General features: G+C 36.4%; 2 long non-coding RNA genes across 2 annotated transcripts in view; one reads left to right on the forward strand and one right to left on the reverse strand.

Moving 5' to 3' along the window:
• LOC139996306 (uncharacterized) overlaps positions 1-19549 on the forward strand; it is a 58114-nt gene extending 38565 nt beyond the window's left edge. The window contains exons 2-3 of the long non-coding RNA XR_011802191.1: positions 16402-18245; positions 18446-19549. This is a non-coding gene — a long non-coding RNA (uncharacterized lncRNA). The remainder of the gene's footprint in view (positions 1-16401; positions 18246-18445) is intronic.
• Positions 1-22525, reverse strand: part of LOC139996302 (uncharacterized) — an 80155-nt gene that overhangs the window by 1113 nt on the left and 56517 nt on the right. Inside the window, exon 3 of the long non-coding RNA XR_011802187.1 lies at positions 9819-9996. This is a non-coding gene — a long non-coding RNA (uncharacterized lncRNA). The remainder of the gene's footprint in view (positions 1-9818; positions 9997-22525) is intronic.

Raw genomic sequence — 22525 nt, forward strand, 5'->3', positions numbered from 1 at the left:
TGCTAATACTTTGTATAGTCTGTACATTTGTACCGTATATAACATTCTTTTTTCGTAATCTTCATATTTAACCGTATACTCGAATAAAGTTGAATCCTTTGATAGGGCGGCGACGCGTTAAGAACGACCCGGTTAGCATTAGGAATCTCCATAACTTAGCGCGACTGGACAATATGGACAATCAAGCTGCTTCACGGTACGTTGACCAGCAACCTCTGAGGGTGGATTCGATGGGACAAGGTGCGGTCAAGACGTGATCGGCAGCCAAAAGAAGCTGCGACAGTTACCGGACCGTCTTTTGCCAGGCGTTACGGAAACCTAGATTAGTCATGGTAGAGTGGGATCGAAAAAGGTGAATCGTCGGCTCTGTTCGATGTCATCGAACCTGGAGGCGGCTGAAAATCCGGAGGCAGCTAGACGAACACGATGTTTCGATTCTGAGCACGATCGGTCACCTAAAGCGAATTGCACTTACGTCGTACTTCGTTAGGATGACCCGCGAATTTTTAAGATCATTACTGGCTCCGTAGGTGACGATATTTCATGGAACGGTGGAAATAGAAGAATTTAGAGACGAAGGGTTGAAAAGATAAATTAGACAAATTTTAATTGTTAATGTATGGAAATAATATTTAAATCGCCTTCTAATGTTAGATAATATCGATGTCGATTGTTAGAGCGACAAGTGGTCCGCAGATGTTTATGCAAATTTATATTGTCGTAAATTTTAATTAAAGGAATATATTTTATCCATTAAATATTATAACAAGTACCATGCTTGCGAAAATTATCGATATTTTTGCGACGATCAAAATGATAAATTACCTTCTTAACTCGCTAAGAAGTACAATGACGGCGCTTAAAAGCGGCGGTTGACATCCTTTTATCAAGTACGACGGCTCGTTTAGGAACGACGAGAACCGCATGGATGAACGACGAGGGAGCGCGCAATAAAGGGGTAGTGTCGCGAGATAATTGGAAGCTACGGTTGTCCTAGACGAACGCAAAGACGGGGAGAGATTCTAATGCAGCTCCCAACGTGTTTCCCGTCTGGCATATTCACGGTTCCTATCGTTATTGCACAGTCGATTTACAAGCCTTCTCATCGAAAATTACTTACGAATTGTTAATCTTTTATCTTAAATTAGAGACTAACAAATATTATTATTCGACAATTTAATTTTGTTTGAATCGAAAATATAACACTGTTCGACCGTTCGCGAAGAGACGCGATCGCGAGGAAGCGCGTCAACGGGATTCGTAAATTCTCGTTACGATTCGACGCCACGAGATCATCGATCCCCTATTTCGTTTAGAATAATAGAGTTGATTGAATTGATTATAACACTGAGTTAACAGGTTACAATTTACACTTTATTGCAACAACTTTGTAGACATAGAGAATAAGGATGACAAGCCAGTGAAGTTCGGTGACGATGTTGTTGCAGAGGAAATTTATTGCTGGGTGTTAGTCGCCCCAGCACCGGTCGCTTACCGTTAGAAATTACCGTTATACATGGGGAAAACCCGACTTTCTCATTTCCACCTGATGGAGCAATAACCATAAGGAATTTCTCAGCTTAAAGGTGTTTTATAACAGTTAAGGACCCTAACGGTAAAATAAAAATGCTTAGTTTTCAGACAATTCCTTAGGATTATTGAGGTCCGACTATTTACATTTGTACAGTTAATGGCCGTCTTGACTAAGGTATGAATTCTGATCCTCAATAAACAAACGATTTTTCCTAGAGTCTTTTCATTATTTACCTATCAGATGAAAAAATTCCTTATTTCATTCTGTAATGGTTTAAACGTGTTTGCTAACAAACGTTAATATATCTACTCTGACAGTTGCATCAGATGTACTTTTTAAAAAATAAATAAATAGAATAATTTAAAAGTCTCGTTATTTTAAAATGCTTTCGTTTTAAGCAAAATTTATCCAAATATAGCCACGAAGCTTAGTAGATTATATAGATAATAGATTGTAATTAATATACTCGTGTTAACAATTAAATAAACAGAAATGATCTATGCACGCTCGGACAAAGCAAATCATACATTTTGGCATTCAATTTTTAGATGAATACTGCTTTGATCCATTACATGCATAGTAACAAATCAATAGAAGTCTCATTACATGCATATCCCGTAACAAGTTTCCGTCATTACGCTTTCGTAGAAAGGGTACATTCGCTCTGCCATGGGTTTCATATCGAAGATAGCACTAGGTTGAAATGCATACTCGTCTGTATTTTTTCTTTCATTTTTCAATAGCCTGACGGCTACCACTCATACGCATTTGTGAAGAACACTCTCTCTCTCTCCCTCTCTCTCACTCTCTCACTCTCTCTCTCTCTCTCTCTATCTCTCTCTATCTATCTATCTATCTCTATCTCTACCTCTATCTCTATCTCTATCTACCTATCTATCTATCTCTCTCACTCTCTCTCACTCTCTCTCTCTCTCACTCACTCACTCTCACTCTCTCTCTCTCTCTCTCTCTCTCTCTCTCTCTCTCTCTCCATCTATCTATCTATCTATCTATCTCTATCTCTATCTCTACCTCTATCTCTATCTCTCTCACTCTCTCTCACTCTCTCTCTTTCTCTCTCTCTCTCTCTCTCTCTATCTCTATCTCTACCTCTATCTCTATCTCTATCTACCTATCTATCTATCTCTCTCACTCTCACTCTCTCTCTCTCTCACTCTCTCTCTCTCTCTCTCTCTCTCTCTATCTATCTATCTATCTATCTATCTATCTATCTATCTATCTCTATCTCTATCTCTACCTCTATCTCTATCTCTCTCACTCTCTCTCACTCTCTCTCTCTCTTTCTCTCTCTATCTATCTCTCTCTATCTATCTATCTATCTCTATCTCTATCTCTACCTCTATCTCTATCTACCTATCTATCTATCTCTCTCACTCTCTCTCTCTCACACACACTCTCTCTCTCTCTATCTCTCTCTCTCTCTCTCTATCTCTCTCTCTCTCTCTATCTATCTATCTATCTATCCCTCTCTCTCTCTACGATTCATATTCATAGAAAATATCACTCTTCTGCTTATAGTGGCAATTTCAGTCCAATTATGTATAGTGATTACTAGATTGCATATTTTTATTCATATGTTCATTTTATTCATATCATCACAATTAAGACAGTAGAACTTAATTGCAGCTATGACAATTATAATCCATCATATATAGCAACAAATTTCTAAAAAAACACGAAGAGATGAAATATCTTCAGAAAATAATTTTTCCATGTTGTTTTATGGTACATAAATTGGAAATTTCAAAGTTAATTTACACTCGAACGAATCATGCTTTTGAGAATTAAAATTTTTTGTAGAAATTTTATCGTAAAAATATCTAATCAGAATCTTACAGATCTAATTCTCTTTAGATATCTTAGTCGTTCCAAACGAAAAATATTCTCCGAGAGTCTAATTTGCTGCTCGCGTTCACTGTGGAGTGGCTCCCAAACGCAAATAGGGATGAATGCTCAGTGCGCGCCTCATTCATAGAGCAAAGCGACCAAGTCGTCGCGTCGAGGAGGAACACGAAGAAGGCCGAGTGTAAAGAAAACGCGCGGTTTCACCGTAAGGACCTTGTCGAGTTAAATGACGTTAAGATCGTGTGAATGACACTGAAACCAGCGAACATAAGAAGGCAGGATGTTTCTGGCCCTGGATGTTTGCACCCTCCTGTCATCTCGTTTACGTGATTGTTCTACACGCCGACGCACTTATCTCGTTCTACCAATTCAACCGATCGGACGATCGTCGCGTAATTCTTTTCAATCAAACGACCGTTCAAAATAAAATGGTGGTGTCTTTTTGTAGATTAGAAATAAAATTTGTGTAGATTAGAAATAAAAGATTTATAGTGGGAGGAATTTGAAGGAAAAAGAAAAGCTATTGGGATTATATGTATCACTTCGTTGCAATTGTCAAACTTTTCTATGACGATCTCTTTTGTTTGACTGAAAGGCAACAATTTAGTGTAATATTGCACATCAATGACGATTCTTTCGTGTTTCTCTTGAATCTGAGAAATTTGTCGAGTAAACGCGATTGGATATACTTGTATAGAATGGCTATAAAGAGTTTGCAAATACTCTTGTTTTTCAATGAAGCGTTTGTAATAATAATTGAATTTAACAACCGATTTAACGAACCTGTTACCAGCAACGCATATAATCAAATATCTACTGTAAAATGTCCAACAAAAATTATATTATATATGCATGAAGTGGCCCTTAACATTCGTCAAAAAACGAAACTCCAAAAGTCTCCAACATTCGCTTACTTACATTCAAATACTTTAAGAGACAAAGGGAGAGGCAGAGAAAAGAAGGAGAGAGTATATGTTTAAAAACAAAGTTCCGAAGTACGTTGGTTGAAGTACCATTGTTTTCCTGGCTGGTTGTTCCCGGCTCGTATTAAAATACGGCAGGGAAGAAAAGAAGGAAGGAGAGTTAGGAATTGGCCATTGATAAAGTTCTCTAGAAGGCAAGCTGAACTGGCAGCAGCAACGAGAATCGATAGAGAAAAGGTACCTCTCCCTTCTTGACCCTTTGCAGACCAATTTTATCGACCAAAACCGTTAGCCAACTAGCGTTTAATCTGCCAGTGATCATTAAGCTAGGCCACTCGATGCTAAAAATTCTCATAAAGACTTCACTTAGTTCTAAATCACGGACTCTTTTCTCCTCGAGTGTCATTTCACTGGGCGGGAGAAGGAAGAAAAGGTAATCCTATCGTAATAAAACCGTTCATAATGTTCGACTAAATACTTGGACGGACGCTGGTAATAACTTCCGGTATTAAAATTCTCGCTTTTGTAGGTTAAGCTTCGGTTCAGGTAGTAAAAATCCACTGATGTTCGCTTTTCTAGATATGGATATCAATTTCAGTTATTGAGACAATCCGTTTTTCGGTGGAGTAATGTGATTTTTTATTGATCGGTCGTCAAATTTCAAGACATAGTAACTCTATATTATGTTTTTTAATCTTCAAATATTCTTAAATGACTGTAATTTCCAAACATTCTATCTTCAAAACAACTGACAATCAGTCACTATACTGATTCGTCACGCGACACGCGAAGGAATCTTAACGCGGCGTTAGAAACTATTAGAAACTATTTTACGAAATAGCAGGATCGCGTGATAGGAAGATTTCCTATAGGTAGAAGGGAAGAATTGCGACGTTCCAGAGATTGATTTCACGCATTTTGGTAAACGCGGAAAATGGTCGGAAGAGCGAAGTCTAGGCGTAACCTATGGGATTTCATTTAAATGCAGATGATCTTGCGTAAGTGGCATCGCGTCATTCGACTTTAATATCGATGGATATCATTAGTTTGCTCTCGTCGAGGGCTGTTCCATCGTTCGTTCGCTCGCCCCCTTTGCTTCCTTCCTACCTGCTTTTCCGCCATATATCTGCCAATGTCGTACATCTTCCACGAATTTTATGCTCGTGAGCATATTCAATGCGAAGCGTCCTTAAAAGATTTTCAGATAATCGGCAACAGAGCTGTGATAGCTATAAGCGGACTACTAGTTTTGAAATTATTTTATCGTTTGCTTTTAAAATTAAATTATCATTATTTTTTTAATTCGCTTTGGCATTTGTTATTTGTGTCATTTCCTTGTTGTAAATAAACTTATGGAAGTCAATCATGAAAATTGGACATTATATTATATTATCTTAGCAATGTAATTGAGAAATTAGCAAAAAGTGGAATCGATCGTTTTCACTTTTATATATTATATATTATATCAAGTAAGAATACAAAACTTCAGTTTGGCATTCTTTGATTTAATCGGTTAAGTACAAAAGCATTAAACGAAAGTAAAATTATGGAGAGCACGAAATTTTCAGGTTATTTATTTTGCTACGGTATATTCTTAATTATGTGTTAAATTACATACGATTAATCCAGTAGCACTGTAAGACTTTACTATAGTATCTGAAGCACCGCAGATCGATCAGTGCATTTGGAATAAACCTCGTAACGAGGAACTGCCATTACCATGGAAGAGATTCAACGTGGAATGGCGGACAACTCGCATAATGGAATACTTTTATCAACGTGGCCACGCTGCTTAATTATTCAAGATGGATCACGTGCGTTAACCAACCGTCGATTGTGTGACGACCATACGTTAGTTTCTGCTGAAATTCGTTGCAGATACGGTTTTTCCGGTAGAAATACCCTTTTTCTTCCGTAATTTATTCAGTACGATTCGAACGTTGTAAATTTTCATCGGAAAACGACAATGACGTATATAAATTACAAATTGAATGTTTATTTTATATTTTCGTTTAAAACTTTGGATTGGAATTATATTTATAATATTGGAATTATAATTAGAATCATTTGTATTGTTTGAGAAGTATTGAGATTTGTACGTAATTTATGATTTATGGATAAATATCGTAAGAAATTAAGTTGATCATGGATTTCGCGGAATTAATTCACTTATTTTATACCATTTAATGTTTTATTAATCTCATTTCCATTCGAAGAAACGAATAATTTTTAATAGTCAAGTATGTAATTTTTAACGTCACGCTTAGTATTTAAACGTTTAAAAATAATATTGATATAATAAAATTAATTCTTATTAAAGTTTAAACTGCTAGTTTTCATACAAAATTCTATTCAGTTCTAATTTTCATAGATAAGAGTTTGTTACGTGACATATTAGAAACAAAATAGAATTTCGAAAATTTCATTTTCTTGAATATAGTGACACAGCAATATGTAATAATTCTAGTGCAATTTTTAAAAGAAACATAGTGAATTGAAGTAGACCAGATCAATCACAAATTTGACACGCCAGACATTCAGTTGGCGCCATTTATTATGACCCTCAGCTTATATACTATGAAATCCACTAAAAGGGTGGTTAATGACGTGTAACCATTCTCAAACGTGATGAAACCAACCCTTGAATACTCTTCATCTTGTAATCAATCAAACTTTTCTTATTTTTTTTTATTCACCATGATAACATACAATCGTCCTCTAATAGTAACGTTTGAATTTCTTTCATAAATCTGACACGATTCTCACAATTTTAGTCAACTTTGTTAAATCAATAGAACATTCGAAAGAGCGTAGCAACCACGATTAACATTGAATCAGATAAAAATTATTATAGATATTATCGTGTTTTACTCTATAGAATGGTAAAACGTGGAGAGACGTATTAAAAAGACAAGCGAGGAATACGAATAACATTGACGGAAGATGATTTATCTGCGTCATATTTCTATTTTCTTTTTTAATTATTTTATACAGTAATAAATTAATAAACGATATTTCATCTTTCCGGCAACGATTTAATAAATCTTTCACCGTAAATTTCAGCACTTTGCGGATCGGACCGAGTGAATTTATGTTTCTACGCAACACTGTGCGGTATAGTTTCTCGCGTGGACCTGTTATTTATAGGCGTAATTTATTGTATTTTACACGTTCAATGGAAACATACGCCTCGACACCATTATATTTATATAACAGAATTTTAACGAACCAATTTATTTTGTACCAAGTGTACGAAAGAACGTTAAAATCTAACGCCAAAGTTCGAACTTTTGTTCATATATAAAATGTTGGTATGCCTTTTCCTGTCTAATATCTACTCTGATGTAATTTTTTCAAACAATCAATCGAATTCCAATTCGATCAACAAACCAACTATAGATCATTTCCTGCAACGATGTTATAACCCATAAGGTCGCTCAAAAACTGTAAATTTTTATTTATCTCGTTGTTGCAACAAACGAGCAATGTGCGTTATCCAAACACGTACGCATTAATTTCGCTGTCATTCAATTACGGTTAAAAAACAGCTAATTTCTCACAATCGATCTGGCAGACTTCTTACGGAAACAACGTCTAGGAGCTGTGTATCGTCCGAACGGAAATGCAGGCAAAACTGATACATGGTCAAAGGAAACGTAAGCCCGTGATGCGCTCAGAACACGAGAAGTCTGAACCTGACCATCATGCGAACCGGGGTTTAGGCTTAACCCAATTGAGGGGAAACGGCCACGATACACTGTCTGTTGCTGTTGCAACACAGCTCCGTAAATAACCGTGTTTCCTGACTTGCAGGACATCAGCAGCGTGGACCCCTTTGCCCTAACCTAGTCGAAATTTATCGTTTCCCAGTTGAACGAGAAATTATTCCTAGCGGACTCTACCGTCATTCGAGACTAGTTTACATAAAGATCCAAAGGAAACTGAACACGTGTAAACAAACGCATCGAGCGACACGCAATTTGATTTAAATGGACATCAGCTGTGACTCTTGCAAAGCCAAGCTTCGAATATTCCGAAGTGCGACCAAAACAGCGCGTGTAAATAAATATAATGTCAATAGAATAGCAATGAGTTATTTCATTTGCATCTTCGGACATCATGTTTGAGCAACTTTTACCAATTATTTCGCTACTTCAATATTGGAATATTAATTATTCCTAAACTGTGATATTTATGCAATTTAATATTTCATAAATATTTTTAAATAAACCTAAATAGTAATTTATTTATTAAATATTACCACGACTATTCTATTTTGGATATTTTATATATTTTTACATTCGATGCGCATTCTGTGCAGTTTTCTACCTTCTAATTTCCTATAATTATTTCCAACAAATAGTTTTTTTTTTTTTTTTTTTATTACGTATAAAGAGAAATAGAGTATTTTAAATTACGTTACAACTGATTATAAAGAGAAAGAGTGACGCAAGGTATTAATTTTATATTATAGGAAGGGTATAACTAGTTTGATGGTAGGAAAAAAATATTCATGGAAGCTGGTTGCGCATCTAGGAACGTGGTAGGAACGTAGCAGGGTGCCTAAAATTCAGACGATCTATCACCGGCTGACGTCACCATCCTATAGGAACGACAAGGGGTATCCCAATGCAAACTACCCCACCATTCGGATGATATATCCATCGGCACCTGTTAGACGACAGCGTCTGAACGCGTCCCGGCGCCACTCTCGTACTCTCGCGTGGATGCACGACTTAAGCCTTCTTACTATGAATTATCGAGTGCCGTTCGGTGGAAAGTTAAGATCCCTCGCTCTCCAACGTCACGGTTACGATCTTTACGATATCATATCATCTATTATCCTCTGCTTTTAATCGAAAACCAAACTAACATTACATACAATGATTAAAAAAACGTATAACTTATTTAACTGCTTTATGCGATTGGTGCAGTGATAAGATGCAAATGAAGTAACAAATTTACGATAAAATAAGCTTGAAAATAAAATCAATAGAAGAAATAAATTGTTTTTAAACTTGAGAATCGGCCATGAAATTTCAATTTCTAGGCCACCGTGCGCCAACGTCAACAACTACAAGAAGAAACAAGACAAGACAAAGACACGCTGAGCGAAAACGAGTTTGGAATTGCGAAAATTTTTGTCGGTAGTTCTTCCAATAATCTACGTGCTCGAAAAGAAAAGAAGAAGAAAAAGTTGGAATAGGCGCGTAGAGAAAGGGCTGAATTTTCGCTGGCGAAGCCTCGAAAGCAGGCATAGACCGAGCCAGAGATAGAAATAGCTCTTCGGGATTCTCAGACAGCCCGAATCAATGCAAACAACTGGATATTGCCGGCAATATCAGTTTCCTTAGAGCGGCGCGCCGCTCAACTGCGAAACGCGCCCAGACGACGACTACGGCGCTGAAGGTGGATCGGTTCTGAGCGAACAAAGCGGGCGAAGCATGGGGGAAGGAAGAAACGTGCACCCCAAGCCGGGCGAAAGTTTGTCTTACCTTCTCTCTATCGTTTCTCCTCCCAATCGATCCTCCCGTAAACCATTCCGGAATCCTCACCAGCCTTCCGCGACGCGTGACTCTGAAAACTCTCTTCTACTGCCTTCGACCGCGCGATTTATTCAGAGGTGATTGTCATCAGCTCGTGTCTCTGGCATTGAATCGTCGATTCTAGATCCTGCTTGTTACAGAGATATTAGTTTACCATTAAATACACAATCTTTATTTATATTCATTACATCATATCATTGTATAGTGATAGAAAAATAATTGAAAAAAATTATAGCTTAAAAAATTTTTTAAATTTAGCTTAGAATGATAAACTTTTATTTAAAGTAATTTAACTTTGATAAGAAAAGAAACGTTACTTAAGACCTAAACGTACGATCTTTTCAAGATATAAAACGAGAAATTTTGAAATTTGATTCATGTACGTTAAACTCATAGAAAAATAGCTTGAACGATTCAAAATACGTTGTCGTGTTATTATGCTATCACCATGTTAATTACGATGCTCCCTATATAGAAAAACGTTCTTGCGTCGTTTCAGAAATAAAAGAATACGAAAGAAATGAATAGATTTCTTAAGGTACTACTTTGTGAATCTCTAACACATAAATTGATAATTTCAAAGGATGTTATTACGATATAAAGAGAAAGATCGTGCACTTAATATAAAAAGCCTGATATAAAATGATTTTAACCATAGAGTTTGTGGATCATTTGGTTCGCGGAATGGGGCCTTCGAGTTGATCCATTTAGTTAATGAACTCTGGGACCGTTCAATTTATTTATTTATATTCATTACATCATATTATTGTATAGTGATAGAAAAATAATTGAAAAAAATTATAGCTTAAAAAATTTTTTAAATTTAGCTTAGAATGATAAACTTTTATTTAAAGTAATTTAACTTTGATAAGAAAAGAAACGTTACTTAAGACCTAAACGTACGATCTTTTCAAGATATAAAACGAGAACTTTTGAAATTTGATTCATGTACGTTAAACTCATAGAAAAATAGCTTGAACGATTCAAAATACGTTGTCGTGTTATTATGATATCACCATGTTAATTACGATGCTCCCTATATAGAAAAACGTTCTTGCGTCGTTTCAGAAATAAAAGAATACGAAAGAAATGAATAGGTACTACTTTGTGAATCTCTAACACATAAATTGATAATTTCAAAGGATGTTATTACGATATAAAGAGAAAGATCGTGCACTTAATATAAAAGGCCTGATATAAAATGATTTTAACCATAGAGTTTGTGGATCATTTGGTTCGCGGAATGGGGCCTTCGAGTTGATCCATTTAGTTAATGAACTCTGGGACCGTTTAATTGTCAGGACCCAGCACGTAATTAATGTATGGTGGATCAGATCAATTTAACGGGATCTTGATATCAAAGGTACGTTTGACTATCGAAATCTAGAGCGTTAAATTTGATGCTTTCAGTCGCGGGTTGCGTTAATTTAAAGCCTGATTGCTTACTTTCTCTTACTAGCAATTCAATACTACTAGACTATGACTGAATAATCGATCAGATTCGATATACTCGACCTTCTACGTAATTTTCTTTTTTTGTTTCTAACCGTTTCAACAATTATCTATTACGCATTTTAGTATCTATATATTAATGTTTAATGAAATGAAATTTCGAAAAATACTACATAAAAGTAAATTTCTAAATTTTGTATCACACTTTCGACAAATTTGGTTGTTTTCATTTTCAAAAACTGTTTATCATTGAAGAGGAGTTAATTCTAATTCCTTAATTTATCGTGTCTTTATTTACGTATTAACATAAAAAGTGCGTATTTACGAGAGATTATGTTGTAATTACACTTGCATTTAACGTGTAATTATCATAATAATGAAAAGCAAATCGTGATAGAAGTTGAAACGTAATTAAGTAAAGTTTCTATCTGACAATTTGATTCCATTGAATAGAATCAGCGCTCGAAGCATTGTTCCATAAGTCGATGACAGAAAGGGACTAGCAAGGAGAATATAAAGGGATTTAATGAGCATCTCATGAATTTATCAGGAAGCCTGTCTATAATCATAGACTCGAGCTCAGATAGACTTTCTGCTACGTTACATCTGCATCCCTTATATTTATTTCATGATGTAATCCTATCGACGTACATCCTTTCAATCTTTTTATTCCACTTACACTTCCACTTCATTGCATTTTATCGGGGTTTTTTTTTTTTTATATGATAACAAATCTTTTCTAATAATTAAAATTATACAAACCAATGACATACTTTATTTGTTGATCGTACTTTACCTATTTACATAAGCATATATAAAGTGAGTTTATATAAGTTAAAGAAACATATTAAATAAATTCCTAAATTTTTAAATTACTCTTCTACCTGAATAAATTTTAAAAATTCCTAATTTATTAAACAAATAAATTTCAATCTTTTTTTCCTTTTACCGTTATAAAAGCAGGTTAAACAGAGTTTAATAAATATTAAAAAATGGATTTCGTAACGTGAAAAATTCGGAAATTTCGCGGTATACACGGGGATTAATCACTGACAGCGTTTAAGCCGGAACCTTTATCAAGTAAGTTTAAACAAAGCAAAACAATTTATTTCGGAATCTTGACAAACGGCCTTACATACATTACTTTTCGTTTCGCTTTAACTCCGAATCCCGGGGCTAATGCATCGTCTGCTGTCACAGGGTTAGCATAATGTGCTTAGCAACCCCAGGATCGCACCACGGTCACCTAACGAACAAGTCCTGTACAAGAGCCAGCACTTAATGTTTCCATATGGGGAGCGAATTCTCCAGTTGAGGGCTCAATATTTTTCTCACACATCTTGCACACTATCGATTCTTTCTAAATACTACCACTTCTGACATTTACATTATTCCCTATAAATGATCAATAGACTGCGAATTTTTAGAAGATGACACAATTTACTATACTTTTATAAAGGAGAAAAAAAAAGTACAAGTGTTAGATGAAGATGTATAAATATACCTGTTATTTCTAAAATTATTAAAACAACAGATCTAATAATACATTAATATCTTGTATCAATAAAATGAATATATTGATAATTTCATTCCAGTTGCTGGAACTAAAAATTCATATCTTTCCAATTTGTTTTTGAAATATATCGATATTTATCGATATATTATATATTTACCGATATACTGAATAATTTATATTTAATTTTATATTATACTTATCTTATAGAAATATGTTCATAAATTTCTTATAAACATTCGAATTTCCACAATATAATTCAACAGGTGTGTTAAATCATTATGTTAAAATACACACAAAATAAGGAAAGTTACAGAATTGGGTTAAGAGAGTGTAGAGAACGATATAAGTTACCTTAGCAAGATGTAAATTCATTAAGGATTGAATATAGTTAGTTGAAGTTCGATAGGCATTCACCGATATGTCAGAAATTGAATTTTCTGATCGTTAATTTCAGAAACTCGGAAACTTGAAAATAACCTAATTGTTAAGCTCTTGACGTACTTATTAATTAGCGTTGAACAGCTCCCATGTAAGTTAATTGCGAATCATCAGCGGTTTGGTAGAGGAGGTTCTCCAAAAATCTTCTCTCTTCGCTTGTTCCCAGAAACAGATTAAATTCTCGTTTACTATAATCGCGAGTTTAACCGTTAATTATAATAAGATTGAAATTTTCGGGAAAGAAAAATCAACCGTGTAATCATAATCGTTTCAAATCCATTAAATATATTAGAACAAATGTCCATGAAGGGAAATCACGGATTAAAAACATTTTAAATCAAGAAACTTACTATGCTTAGTGCAATTTTTCGATATAATAAAAAAATTATTTAAAAAAGCTAAAAATATACTTTCACGCAAATGCATTGATATCTACATGTCCATATAAAATGATTTCGAATTTCCTCAGTACACTGTACAATTTTATGATATATAGTAAAACTCTATATCTATATTAATAGCTACATAAAATATAAGAAATTGTCCAACTGTGTTAAACATTCGCGAAAAATAGAATTTTCTATTTAGATAATTATCATTGCGAGTCGAACGTTAATAAATGTAGAAACGGGACAAATAATTTGAATTTGAGTTCTAGAGAGGTGCGGGTATCTGTAAGAGAAATGCGTCTTATCTATTAACCAGTGGATTCGATGAATCGGAATATCACGGACCAAAGAGGGTAAATAGGGGTACGCTTTGACATCGTCTCGCGATCGCTAAAAATCAGAATCAGGAATCTCGGTACCAGCGTGTTCAAGGGGAAACCTCGGTGATTATGTCGGTAATTGCGTTCCGTCCTTAGATCACGTCGACAACCCGGCTGAGAACCGAGCCAAGGAACAGGGAGACCTACAGCTTGTAACGCGAAAGCTTTTGATGTACAGGCGGTGAAAATGATGTGATAATTCTAGGAAACAAACCTACCACCTTAAGATATCGCTTTGTCGTGATATACCGACAGCTTAAAGCGACAATGATCGTTTTATGCTTAACGAGACGCACGCAGGCAGCACTTTGTTCGTATGCTACAACTCTGTCAACAGAGATTTAAGAAGACAAACAAAACAGTAAGCGATGAAGTTAAATCAAATTATAAGCAAAGGTGTTTATATTGACGAGTTGCCATATTTTAATATCGATGAATATATTAAAACTCTTTAAATCGTTATCCTTACAATAACAAGTAAATTGGTATATTGGTAAAAATCGATCTAAATAAAACGTATCTTCAAAATTAGATTCGATTTGATTGCAAAATATCGACGTGCCATTCGACGTACGACGGATGAAGGCCAGACAGCGCAATAATTGGTTCGTCCACTTAACACCGGCCCACTGTCCAGTGAATGTATTCGTTGAGATTACGCGAAATGGTTGTAAATGCCAAGAGAACTCCGGTCTGCTGGGGCGACCCTTTCCTCACCCCCGACAAGGGCGAGGCACTATCTCGCAACTGCAGTTACAACTGCACAAAGGTTAATGCATGCTATTGTCGTTGCCAGACCGACAGAACTATTGCCCTTTTGGTGGACGCTGGACAGACGCATTCAAACGAGTCGCTACGAACTTAAGCTTATTCATACACGTGTATCTTCGACTCCTGATTTGCTCCCATAATCGGCAGTTCCGCCTTCGATCTGTTGTTTCTCTATAGAAAATTTAATAGTCACTTTTCTTTATATAATATGGATATGAGGAAATTTGAAAATTTCGAGAAACATTATGGTGAGAGTAGAAATAAGGAAATTTTTATTGTTATTTTTTTTTCTATAATATGGGATTTAAAAATACATTCGTCGCACTATGATAATTATATTCATAGTAAACTTTTTATATGTCATACTATATATAGTAAATAGTGAAATACACTATTGCTACATCTTTAAATAATGAACTTCGATTTATAGACTGGTGAGTCTATAAAAAGGTTACAAGTATTCCTCCCAAGTAGGTACTAGTTCATCGTGAATTTTCACACTTGTATAAAATACACATACTGTCACTTCGAATCGACGAAAGTATCTGTATATTCATATAACAGCTGTATATACATAGCAAGTTTTATTTCATGCTTAATTTATATGCGCGACTCAAGACAAAAGGGAATACGGAAAAATGCTTAAGCGTTTTAAGCGTTCGATTTAATGGAATTCTTTGTAAAAGCGGCGCTTTTAAACGGGAACCATTGCTCCCCGATCCTCTTATTTTGCTCATGGTTATTGTTCCTCGTTAAAAACACCGTAACCGCTAAAGCAGCCGACATAAAAGCGTTGTACGAATAATAGTAACTACTCTATGGCTCGTCTGCGTTCCACGATGAAGGGTGATAAAGTGAAACGAGACTCATCACGCGAATGGAGGAGACACACCACCTGTCAGGAGAATCAAAATCAGGCTCTGGATCAAAGCGCATTGAACACGGATTGCGTGCATCCTACCAGATAAAGAGAGTGTGTTTCTGTTGGCGAATCAGAACGCAAATTATGTAGCCATGTCCGAGAAAAGGGGACCATGAGTCAGAAACTGATGGAAGAAACGAGAGGACACACAACGAAGGGAGAGTGATTGATAGTGATAGGATCAAGTTCAATATGTACGGTGAATCTTCATTATCGACTATGACACAATAGCCACGCCTAAGATACACCATCGATTTTGAAAATGTTTCATGTTACTTAAAGTTTAAAAAAAGAAACACATTTTCTCATAACTGATTCCTAGAATTCTATTGATAAATCGTAGAAAATATTTATATTAAAAACACGAATATTTTGATTCTTAATTAAAAAATATTTCTTAACCGTTTAATAATCACAGACGGGAATAGATTCTCTTTAATATAATTAATTAATTTAATTCTCGACCTTCATGAACTCATACTACGATATCTTGTAAAGTATCTATTTTCATTCTCAAGGGATTGGTGATATTTAAATATATTAAAACATTTAAATGTATTACGAGTTGTAACGCTTGTAATTTGTCAATGTTTTCGTCTGTTTGCAACGTGTTTGAGGCCATCGCTGGTAAACGGAAAAGACTAAGTCGATTTTAATTTAACAGGAGGACAAATTAAAAGGCATCAATCTGGAGGGCAAAGCACTGCAGGAGATTAACAGTTGCTTCTCAAGGATCGGGAAATATAAGGGGAACAAGAGGGAAGAGGCTAACCCTTCGATCAAAACTACCAACCGCATATCCGATTCCCTTCGTTCGGAATTTCCGAAGGGAATCTTCCCCAGAGGGTGAACAAACTCGCCTAAAAAATTCGCGGACCCCACATTTTCAGCGGATTGATCAATTAACGATAATTACACTGGCCTAAGTTTGCCGAGGAACGTCCATCTCTGCTCGTGGCAGTGGCAACTTGGAATTGATCTTGTGGTCGATGATTTTTTAATTTTGTTACCTTACGTTTTGCCTTCATTCTGAATTGAGAAAATGAGGAACGTTAATTTAAAAAAGAAGAGGACAAATTAATACCATGGTTATAAATCAAAATGAAGATAAGTTCTGAAACAAAATAATAATGTACTGCAAAATAATCTCTTCGGTCAAGGAAATTCAAATTACCTCAATAATAGAAGAACAAGAAATAATATTATATTTAAAATTCTAGATTTCGTTTTTAGTACCCTCGTTATTATGAATGCTCCGTATTTTATCGTGTCAGCGTATGTTTTCCGTACTAAATGTTCAAATACTGAGTCGCTATATCCACTGCTATCAACACAAACAACGTATCACCATTGAAAATAGCTATAGCACGTGTCCATAAATTGCAGCGAAATAAAAATCGCTCCATTCGCTCGACCATTACTTTTATCTAGAAATTTTCAGATTTTTGCCGCGTGTCGTTTCGATCGGGCCACTGAAAGCAGTCGAGGGGTCACATTATCTGACCCGCGTCAATTTTTCGGAAAATCGGTCTCCTGCGGAATATTCCGACTGCGGGTCTATTATCAAAATTGATCGTCCCATAGCAGGATTGTCCAATCGTACAATACTAGTTCCTATTGAAGCATCTGGACCTCTAACAGAGGGTAAAACGATTGGTATCGAGTCGCATTGTTCGATAATGGCGGCTTCTCATAAGCTACGAGCAACTTGAGATGAGATTTCCTACAAAATCGGCTGATTTCTCAGGATAAACCAATTTTTTTCAAATTTTATGAAAGATTCGTGTTTAGTTTTCGCTGTCCTACGTGTGTATTTAATGGCGTCATTTTTGTTCTTCTTTCGTCTTTGTCAGCGAGTACATTGAATTCATACGCTATTCATCGAACAGTGAGATGCGATGGACAGAAGCACGCGATGAAACGAATCTGAAAAATTATAACAATTTCATATAATATAGATAGTCGATAAAGTAACAATCTACTATCTGAAAACATAATTTTCTATATACGTAGACATTTCACGCTTATAGAAATACGGACACTGTATTCTATATATCTAGTCGAAAGCATACGTCCCACGCTTATGGAAAATCCCACTTTTACAGAAGCTTGTAAAGTCGTGGCCTATGAGCAGCTCTCTTCTCATTGCAAAATTGTCCAACGAAGAACGAGACTAGTATTGGCTCTCGCCAATAACCCTCGAGCGAAATGATACTGCTGATCCAGCTATGCTTCCGAAAACACTTGGCGTGGATATTAGTATTGCTGGACCGCGGTTGAAAGGAGGATAACCGGGTATAAAGAGGAACACGAGGATGGAAAAGTAACGAGACCGGTAATAGGTCCTTCGCGCGACGATAATGCGCCTCGATTTCTGTTACGACCGACCACTGAATTGGAAGAATCCTGCTTGACATACTGCGATAACCTGATTTTGATTCAATCAGCGTGGAATATGGAGGAAGAGAAGAAAAGGATTTTCTAGGAGAGTGTAGGAGATTGTTGCAGGTAATTGTGGTAATTGATTTGTGAGTATCTGTTCTTTGCGGAATATTTGCTTCGTTTCTTTTGTTTTATTTTTATGAGAAGTGGCGGGCATTGTTATGCTTTTGCACGAAGAAAATTCTACCCGGAGTTAAACCAATTAATTTTCGAACATATCCCTTTTTATATTCTAGATATGTTACTTTATTTCAGAAATTTTTTAGGTACTTGAGGTTGATAAATGTGTGCGTGCGTCAATAGAAGTCATTCATCAAGGGGAAACGACTCGTTTTACAAGAAAAAACTGGTGGAGTCTTCGCAGATTATTTAAAGGGAGTGGAAGACTCTTTGGACAACATTTTCTCTCGTTTCCAGCAATTAGCAGCCTTGACGCCAACTCATTAGCGGTTTATAAGGAAGTGAGCACATATAAAAGTTACTTCCGCTTTACTTTGAGCCCCTCGTTTCACGAGGAAGAGCCAGCAACGTACAGTCGTACAAAGAATTTAAGTGAAGCTAATTTTCAGGAAAGCTGTTACGCTTCCGGCCTATTTCAAGCCACATTATTAACTTAAGTACAGCACTGTTTTCTTCTGTGCATTTTCCACAAGCATCCCCCACGCTCTCCCCTTCCCTCTTTATTATTGCATCTTACTAAACTACCTCTTTTCCTATTTAACTTCGATAGCTCTTCGAGTTTTCTTCGATCTTAACTTCCACTCCTGGATCACGTGAATTCTGTAATTCAATGTTGAAGCTGGAAATTTGTTAATAAAGACAGATGGAAAATAAATTTGGAAGTTGCCAAGTTTGAAATTCGACACCGATTACTTCGATCAAGGCTTAGAAAATATAAATCTTTTTCCCCAAGACGAAGATAATCGATAAGACTTGTTCAAACTGCTCTTAATGAAATCTACTTCGAACACGAACGTTTCAAAATCGTGGAAATAATAATTAACGGTTTAAAATCCGACCAAGTCTCTGTGATCAATTAATTAAACAGAAGTTTCAACGAGGCAAATATAAAATTACCAAGCAATAAAGTTCGGAGGCAGGCGTGGCCCGAAAGACGAACTTTTAATCGCCTGGTCGGGAAAACTATCTCGTGTTTCACGTTCAAATTAGGCCACGTTAAAGGGGAGTCACAATCTGGTGTCAGACAGGTGAAGCTGCCCCACGAAGACTGGTCGCTAATTATTTCCGAATTAACGGCACATTAGTCTTGTGTCCCCATTACGACGTAGTTCGGACAGCATCCTGAAGCTTGGATTAACGTGAATGCAGGATTACCGGGGACAGAAATTAAACCCGATGTCGCTGTTAAATAGTTTCCACTCAGCTACCAAGTGACGGTAATGATCGTAAATTAATCGACCATACCTAGCTACGCGCGAATCGATAGCGACTTTATTCGCACAGACGAAACTTATAAAATGTATTCGTATACCGAAGATTAATTTTCCTTCGATGGAAATTTGATAAATTCGTGTATTGATAAAGTATCTTTGATTCGTGAAATTACTTTCTGATATTTGAGATAACATTTTTCCAATATCAGGCATTTTACTAAAAATTGTTTCGTGATACCTTCGAAACTATAACGGAGTTATGTAACTGTTTCAACACGTTGACTATTGATGACATCGTGACGCGTCATCAATTGCTTGCTTGCTATCGGAGGTCTACGTTGAAAAGCAAATAATCGATATGTATAGCAACTAAGTAAATCCAATCGAAAATTTCCTGAATTCTTTAAAAATGTCGTTAGAGTAACACCAAATAGAAGTCGAGTGTATAGCAAATCTTTGTTACAGGAGTTTCCTTAAGAAGGAAGCAAAAGAAGTCTAAAGGAGAAGAAAAAATAGAAGAAAGAAGAATGTAACAAGAGGCGAGAGAGTTCTATACAGAGAGAAGGCACGGAATTATATTTTTGATACGACGTAGAAGTTTCTCCCCGGGGACAGTAAGGAGAACGCATTTAACGTTTACGTCGTCGATAAGAAAAATCTCGTCGGGAACTGGTCTCGCTGTTGTAGGAACCCTCTTGCCGGTACTTTCGATGTCGAGGTGCTTCGTTAATTCGCCTTCAAGCTTGGAAATAATTTCCAGGCGGAGAATTTCATCAGGACGAGGGTAAAGTAGCCCTTGTAACGTCTGCCAGCCAGCTTAACACTCGTTTAAGTGTGCACGTATACGTACGGGACAGCGGTTTTAGTCGTCGCTGACGAAATATTACTTTCGTTATTGTCTGTCTCAGAGCGGCAGCAACAACCGGTACGAAGGGTTCTTCTCCCCTGTGAACTGTTTTAATTAATCCACGTCGAATTAACGGTTAAAGCATCACGAACTCGACAGACCTGGACTACCGTTCTCCTATCTCGTCGCGTAATCCTCTTACTTTATAGGATTCGTTATTGTACATACCTCGTTGACTATGATGCTCGAAAACCTTTCGCCGTTTATTTACGACCGATTCCTCAAATCCTCCCACTACTGATTTTTCATTTTATCGTACGAACGATTGAAATCGATTCGATATTCGATGCACAAGCGTAGGATATCCTATGCAATTGAAACGAGACGTATCTTTATATTCGGTGTTTCCATGATGTATAAATCAAAATAAAAAGAAAATGTTATACGAAGAATAAATAAATAAGAATTCACATTCTACGCAACAATGAATTCTTACATATATGTATGTATTTCGTGGATTACAAGTGCATTTTTCCTGGTTCCCTTTTCTTGGTATTCTAATTCTGTTAGAATAATTTCAATTTTCGCACGAACCTTACGTGCGGTTAGCGTATCAACTCAAAAGAAACGCACAGTGTGCTCTCACTCTTCTATCCTGTGAAATTCGAAGCGTGACCGTGTCGAGACATTAGTAACCCAGCACAAACACAGAAAAGAGACAGGGTCGCCGTTTCTATGCGTCACAAAGCGCATCGTTTGTCGATTTCTCCTCCTCTCTTAGCGCGCAAACGTAAATTAAAAATGCTCTGGCCCTTCCTCCAGCGTTTAATGAACGAACGACAAAAGAGCAGCCGTTGAAACGCGGCGCAAAGGCAGAGTTCCGACAAAAATTAATATCACCCTCTTCGCCGCCGACGCTTGTTACGCAAGCACGCGCACCACTTCCTACAAAAAAGCGTGTGTAACGCACCTAAAAGTGTAGATTCGTGGCTCGTTGCTGGCGAAAGTTCCGACCGTTCTTCCGGTAACTTGATTTTCGATCCGAACGAGCACACGCTATAGCAAAATAGGGTTATTTCAGTCGTCTAAGCTTTGAAATCCTAGAATCGAATCTCCAATTTTCCACTAAATAATCAAACTGGTTGTATCTATATTACAAGGCACCATTAGTCTTTAATACAATAACGAAAGAATGAGAAATATCGTGTACTTATCATGCTCAGTATAAAAACAATACCAAAGACGATAAAATCATGACGATATGAAACCAATAAAACGATTAGAATAATCATGCGTTAGGATTATTTGAGTCATATACCATGAAATATACAAAATTTTCGCTGAAAAATATTTCCTAAGTTCGATTGATGCAACAGATGAAGAAGGCAGCTTCGTTTTCTGCGATCCTAATATAAAGCACGTGAGGGTCGTATGTATGGTTCTAACACATTTTCGGTCGGATGGCACGCGACCGCGAAAGTTATGGACGCGCCAAAGTTCAAAGTGCTCCCTCCGGGCTCCGACTGTTGTTCCGCAAAAATAGCTAAATTGCCGACAAAGAAACGTGGCGCGATATCGTTGTCTGTAAATAGTAAACAAGGAATATTTGTTTCCTCTTATGACGAATGTAATTGTTTCCTTGCCAATGGACTTTTCGAAATTTCTTGCAGATGTATGTATGTGTATGTATCGTATATTGTAAAATGTATTAATTTTATGCAATAACTTTCGAATCGTTTGAATAACCATCTAGTCACCGAAGAAACCAAAATGCACAAACTAAAAACTAAAGAATATAAAAGAAGAAGTTTGAAAGAGAATAATGGAATGAAACGTATATACGTATAAACTGTTCGTTATTTCGCGGAATAAGGTTTCGGGAAGAATTCTTTTGGTATTAGTCACACGCCAGATGCATTAAGACATGACGTCATTTGAGAACGATTCATTGACATTTGCCAGCTTCGCCTCGGTTTCTGAATAGAATCTTTTTAAAAGTCGCGAGTATAGCTTCCTGTCACGGAGATGCGTGATTGTTTGAAACTCGGCTGTTCTTGCGCGCGAAAAAAAGCTCACGAAACTCATTAGGCTTTGCTATTTGAATT

The sequence above is a fragment of the Bombus fervidus genome, chromosome 17, assembly GCF_041682495.2.
Source record: "Bombus fervidus isolate BK054 chromosome 17, iyBomFerv1, whole genome shotgun sequence".
Lineage (NCBI taxonomy): Eukaryota > Metazoa > Arthropoda > Insecta > Hymenoptera > Apidae > Bombus > Bombus fervidus.